A 6000-nucleotide genomic window follows, 5' to 3' on the forward strand; every position below is an offset into this window, starting at 1 on the left:
CTTGTCTTAAAAAAAAATAAATAAAAGGGTTGGGGATATAGCTCATTGGTAAAGTGCCACTAGGTTCAACCCCTAGTTGAAAAAAAAAAAAATTGACAGTGATGGATTGCAACATCTTGTTTAAAAAAAATGGCTTTTCCAAATAAGGAAAAACAAATTCTTTTAAAAATTACCCGCTAATAAAGGCAAAATGGGTAGAAGAATGAGAAACATCACTGTGTGGCCAAAGCTCTTGTGGTTCAGGAGTCGGCTGGCGGGTTAGGCACTTCTGGAGTCATGGGCCACCTGGTCTCTGTTAAAACGCCCCAACTGCCACTGAGGCGTGATGGCGGCCCTGGACTAGCCCTCAGTGGACAGACAGACGTGGTGAGGTTCAGCCCGAGGTGGTAACGGCAAGAGGGCGCCATCCCATAGATCCGCCCGCCTTTATCGAGAGATCAATAAAAACTCCCGAGTGACCCAAGAGGAATCGCCATCCACCTGTGGTCCACCTCAGGACGGATGCAAAAATTAGCACACCAGGGTCGAGAGCTAGAGGTCTTCTCTAGAGCCTAGAGGACCAAGATGACAAACACAGCTCATGATCCAAGAACCCGGATCCAACTGGGGACAATGTACATTTGGCTGCTGGTTCAACTCAACGATAAATAAGTGAGCAGCAACTCAATCAGCTGGATTGATCTTCCTGCGATGTACACATGGAGGGTCACCCACACACCAGGAGCATGCAAGACCACACGGCAAGGGGTGCTTTCCGGCAGCCCTCAGTCTGCTGTCAACCAACCACATGGGCTCAGATGTCCTGCCCAGTATGCAAGTCAGCAAGAGAAAACTCAAGAGGGAGAGGACAGAAAAAGGCCTCTGTTGAGTTCGACGTTACCCACCACTCTTGAAAGTGAGTCACACAGGGCTTTATTAAGGTCTTGGTGCCCGACTCCCAAAGTCCCATTCCCTCCTCTCATAACAGACGTGCACATCCAGAGTCAAAGTCAAGCCCAGGGATGCCATGAAGGCGACTAGCAGGCATGTTCAGCCAGAGTCTCAAGACAATTGGGATTCATCTCACGTCATTACTGACTGCACCCCTTGCAACTCTGGGGAAGGCCACAGGCTCACTCTGAGATGCACTCACCCACTGCCAAGAGGGATAACACCTGTCCTGCAGGGACGCTCACAGAGCAGGAGGAAGGCATTTGCAAACATTTGGTCCAATAGTGGCTCCCACCAGGAGGCTCCTTCCCTTCTGCAGTGGCGGGGCCTGAACATCAGGGCTTCCACCATGCTGGAGTAGGGACTGTCAGTAAGCAGCAGCTTCCCCGCTCATGAAATCCTCGAGACTCAGGGCCCTTCTAAGCAACAACTATTTGTTAAGGAAAAACCCCATCACAGTTCCAGCACAGTCTGACACAGCCTCAACCGGCCAACAGGTATCAGGTTTCCACCACCCAGGGCAATCTCCAACAGCATCCCGGTTCTTCCTGCAGATTCCCTTTCCTTTTCTGCCTTACCAAGAGCCGAGGACAGACAGAACGCACCCTGGTACAGCCCTCTGGCATCTAAGCAAAGCATCTACAAGCTCTTGATGACAGCAAGTGTACACGTCAAACCGGACACAGCCATCAGTTGTAACCCGTCTCCTGCAACCCTGAGTCGCCCGCTCCGACAGAAGAGGTTCCTCCTGGGTTAGTAGGCCGAATCTACACGGTCCCAAGTCTCCCCTCCTACAGTCCTGCTCTTGGAGCCTGCACTGCTACAGAAATGACTTCTAGGAGCACTTTGAAGACAAATGACCCCACATCGGGCCAGGAGGGGGACGTGTCAGACAGCATACGGTGGCACAACTGCCCAAGGGTGGGAAGAGAAACCCGGGCAGAGATGGTGAGCACCAGACACCGGTCCAAGGAAAATGCTCGTTTGGAATTCTGATCAAGTGACCCACCAACTTTCATCCTGAACCAAATAAAACCGCAATTTCCCAAAATTCAACAGGATGAACATTCACACACGGTGACCAGGAACAAGTCGGGACCACCAGTGTAACAACAATGACCAAACCAGGCTGGCGGGGACCTTAAACTACCAGTTCATGCACTGAAACATGAGGATCCTCAATAAAACATCAGAGTCTGTTATTCAGGCTGGCCTCAAACTCGCAATCCTCCTGTCTCAGCCTCCCGAGTAGCTGGGACTCCAGGGGTGCACCATTGCCACCGGCTCAGGTTTTTAGTTTTCAGAAAAGGAAGGAAAGTATAGGGAAGTATCAGACAATGAATCCATAAATATCATTTTCCCAGCCCGTGATGCTTGTGTCAGCTGTCAACTTCTTAAAGTTATGATTCTCACTATACTCTTTAATGGATTTTAAATAAAAATGAGCACATTCACCCAACAGGAGGACCCAACCCATGAGTTGTCACCCAGGAGAAGCGCTTCACCTCCATCTGAATCTGCTCCCGTGTCTTACGGCTTTCTCTTTGGTCCACACCTGTCAAATTCACTCCATCCACCCAGCAAGGCAGCCGCTGAGTCCCTTCCCTGGGGGCACAGAACTGAAGGGGCCCAAGCTAGTCCTGGCAGCAAGAACCCAAGGTCCCCACTCCCCACCTAAGCCTCTCAACATGTATCGAATTACAAACCCCCGCCAGCACATCGTGTGACCATTTGTTTCTGCAGTATTGAATTAGTGGAGTTAATTATAATTAGATTCCAAACAGCATTTGTACTTTTGTTTTGGTGGGTTCTGTTTCTGTCTCGTTTGATCCTCAGACTCCTCCTTTCCCCTGGTGACCGAAATTCTCCCTTTAGTTGTTTATTACTTAACACGCCTCGGACAGAAAGTACATTCTGCTTTTATTTTCCAATTAGAAACGAGACACAGAGTTAGAAACCAGAGAGAAATTAACGCTGCGTTCTTACTTCATGACACGGACAGAAAATGCATTTCACACCCTTTGAAAGACAATGAGAGGGGGATTCATAAACAATGCAGGATGTTGGAACAACTCACACCAAGATTCCCTGCTAAATTAGAGGGTTTTCCAAAGAACACCCAAAGCATTAGGGAGTACATAAGAATCTTATTTAAAAATATGGGAAAATATCCCGACTAAACCACTGAATTCAGACTTGTCTGTGATAAAAGACTTAGGCCTTTTGTCAAGTGTGAACAGAAAACATTTTGCTATCCCCAAACTGGCACACATTTGAGGGGAAGATGAGCTACCGCTGGGGTGTGCGTCTCTTCCTCAGCCGCTCCAGCCTTCTGCAAAGAAGCCTGAAGTTTCCCGTTTGACTTCCCCTTGTAAAATGGCTAACTTTACACACAGGAAAGAAAGCACGGGGGAGGGGGCCAGTCCATCTCCAACCAAGGAGCCCCTGTGGGAGGGGGGCGCTTCTAGGACAGTTTCTCCTGGGCTCACCTGCAGCCATGTTGGCCTTTCCAGGACAAAAAGCAAAGTCCAACACAGTCGAAGTCCTGGGAAAGCCCAGGCTGCCTGTCTGGCTCTGACTGTAACAACCTGGGCTCCTGCACACCTCCTTCCATGCAGCTAGCATACAGTTTCTGTGAACTTGCACACCACCACTGCTGCTTTGTCTTGGTAGCCCACCCAGTACACTAGACCTTTAGGACATGAATCCTGGCTGGCCAACAGTAAGTGCTCAGTAAGTGTTACCAATGGGAATGAGGTACTGAAGATTAGTTACTGTTACCGCCAGCGAGGGGGAGCAAAGTTCCCCTGACCTCATCTTAAACCATCTTCCTTATTGTGACAAACTCTTCCTACGCTGTAACTAACTACCACCCGTTGTGCACACAGGTCATTCTGTGTACGTTCTGGGTATCATCTAGATATTCTGCTTCATCTGCCACTAAGGACGTCTTCTAAGGCCCTCTCCAGAGCCAGATGTCCTCTGGCATATTTCTGAGCCCTCGGGGTCATTCTGCCTCCAAGCCTCAGCCTATGGTCTACGAAGACAGTGTGCAATTGATGAGGCATGACTTTCCTGGGATTGGACACGTTGGGTGGGAAGATTCAATAACCTGGTCTTTCCCTGTTCAACTGACGGCGATCTGAGCCAACTTTTAGAAAATAAGTAGAACTTGGCAGGGAGGAGAAAAGGTGACTAGGGACCATCACAGAATACCCCAAACTTACAATGGACACCAATCTTTCCAAGTTAGTATGCCAAGCACCAAGATCTCCAACTAGGCCATCTCAGAAGAGCCCACTTAACAACTATACCAAGTGGACATCGTCAACTCCATTCTGATTCCAAAACCAGGGCAGAAAGAAGGGAGCCTGCCCAGCTGCCACACCTATTCCAGGTGGAGGCGCAATCCACCCCAACCTTCGTCACTCCCAAACCAATGCCATGTCTGGCCTGCCCACGACCTTCGTGGAACCATGACATTGACATGAAGGTCACAAGAAAGTCTCTACACATAACCAATCAGATAATGTACCCAGATGTTCCTTGTCACCCCAGTGCATAGTCTACCACATTCCTCATCTCCGCCACCAGAGATTCGCACAGGAGGCAGAAATCCAAATTGTCGTCCTTCTCTGTCCCCCTAGCTCTCCACCTCCATCTGCCACTCCTCAGCCCTCTCTTTGCCGAGTACCACGATCTCAGCAGCTTCGCTGGCGGGGACCAGTCCTCCATCTGTTCCTCATCCCCTGCCCAGGGCTGGGGCAGCCGGCCAGCTTACCCCAGAAGGTGCTGTGGCCTTTGGCCACACGTCACGGCACCTCTCCCCAGCTGCCTTCACCTACCAAGGGCCAGACACCGCCTCTGGAGCACGTCAGACGGATACGCTGGGGCTCTGGACACGAGACACCCTGCAAACAATGAAAAATAAGATCACCCAGGAAGCTGAGATGGCTGGCACCTCCTGTGCCCTCCCAGGACAGCAGCTTCCAGGAGGAAGCACGAGAGGGGCCAGGCGGCTCGCAAAGAGGCCACCAGAGGAGAGGTAGGTCGAGTACCTTCCCTCCAGCCTTTGCAAAAGGAGGCCGGCTGGGTGGGCAGCCTTGATGTCCAAGGACGATCACAGGCATCCAACAAGCACAGGGGCATAAGAGAGTCCCCATAACCCAGTCCACCTTTGGTAAAGTGGCATCCAGAGTCAGCACTAGGAGGGTCAGGGTTACTCTCTGGACACTGCCAGAAGGGGTCATGTGTCAGCACAGGCCAGTGACCCCAGGCAAATGTGACCAGTGGTTCTTTAAGTTAGCCACAAACCAGGCCGAAATCATTACAGGGGGAAAAGAAGAGGGCTGGGGTCCTGGCTCAGCGGTAGAGCGCTCATCTAGCACATGCGAGGCCCTGGGTTCCATCCTCAGCACCACATAAAAATAAAGGCATTGTGTGTATCCAACTACACCCAAAAAATATTATTTTAAGAGGTGGAGGAGGGGAAGACCTGGGCCTCTGGGCAGGGTGGAGGTGGCGGAGACCCAAGCAGATGCCGTTTCATTTCCAGGCCCCAGAATGGCCCTTTAAAAATTCTTAGCTGAACCTCTAGGCAGAGGCACTGCTGGAGCCACACCCGAGATGGGACGCAGTGGCCAAAATCCTGGTCTTAGAAGCGCCCACCCGCTCCAGAAGGCCCTCCTTGGATCAACTGGCTCCAGGAGCCTTCGCCTCCAAAATCCTTCGGAGCCCCACCCGGCCACTGGCCTCTCCTTCGAGGGTCTCTGTCAGACCACCGTGGTTCACACCCAGGCCCCTGCTCCGGCCCGCGGAGCTCAGGACTGTTGGCGGTCCTGGCCGTCATGGACCAGCTCAGCAGGCTCTGTGAACTGGCCCTCGTCACGAGGGATTGCCCCCCCACACACATCCACAGCAGCAGCATCCGCTCCTAACAGCCAAGAGGTGTCCACAGAGTCGGGAACCGGGGGAAAGCTGGACAGGTGAACAAAACGTGCTCTCTATCAACACAGTACGACGTAAAGGGCCCTGGACAAATGCCGTCAGATCCCACTTGGATGAGATCTC

The 6000-nt window shown here is 51.5% G+C and overlaps 1 protein-coding gene across 3 annotated transcripts in view; it reads right to left on the reverse strand.

Moving 5' to 3' along the window:
- Positions 1-4849, reverse strand: part of Tbl1x (transducin beta like 1 X-linked) — a 130891-nt gene extending 126042 nt beyond the window's left edge. The window contains exon 1 of one of the 3 annotated variants that reach the window (XM_078035147.1): positions 4712-4844. The gene's annotated coding sequence lies outside the window, so the exon portion shown is untranslated. Of the gene's footprint in view, positions 1-4711 lie in introns of all 3 variants that reach the window. The other 2 variants (XM_078035148.1, XM_078035150.1) reach the window with 2 other exon arrangements.
- Between the last annotated feature and the right edge of the window lie 1151 nt (positions 4850-6000).

The sequence above is a fragment of the Ictidomys tridecemlineatus genome, chromosome X, assembly GCF_052094955.1.
Source record: "Ictidomys tridecemlineatus isolate mIctTri1 chromosome X, mIctTri1.hap1, whole genome shotgun sequence".
In the NCBI taxonomy this organism is placed as follows: domain Eukaryota; kingdom Metazoa; phylum Chordata; class Mammalia; order Rodentia; family Sciuridae; genus Ictidomys; species Ictidomys tridecemlineatus.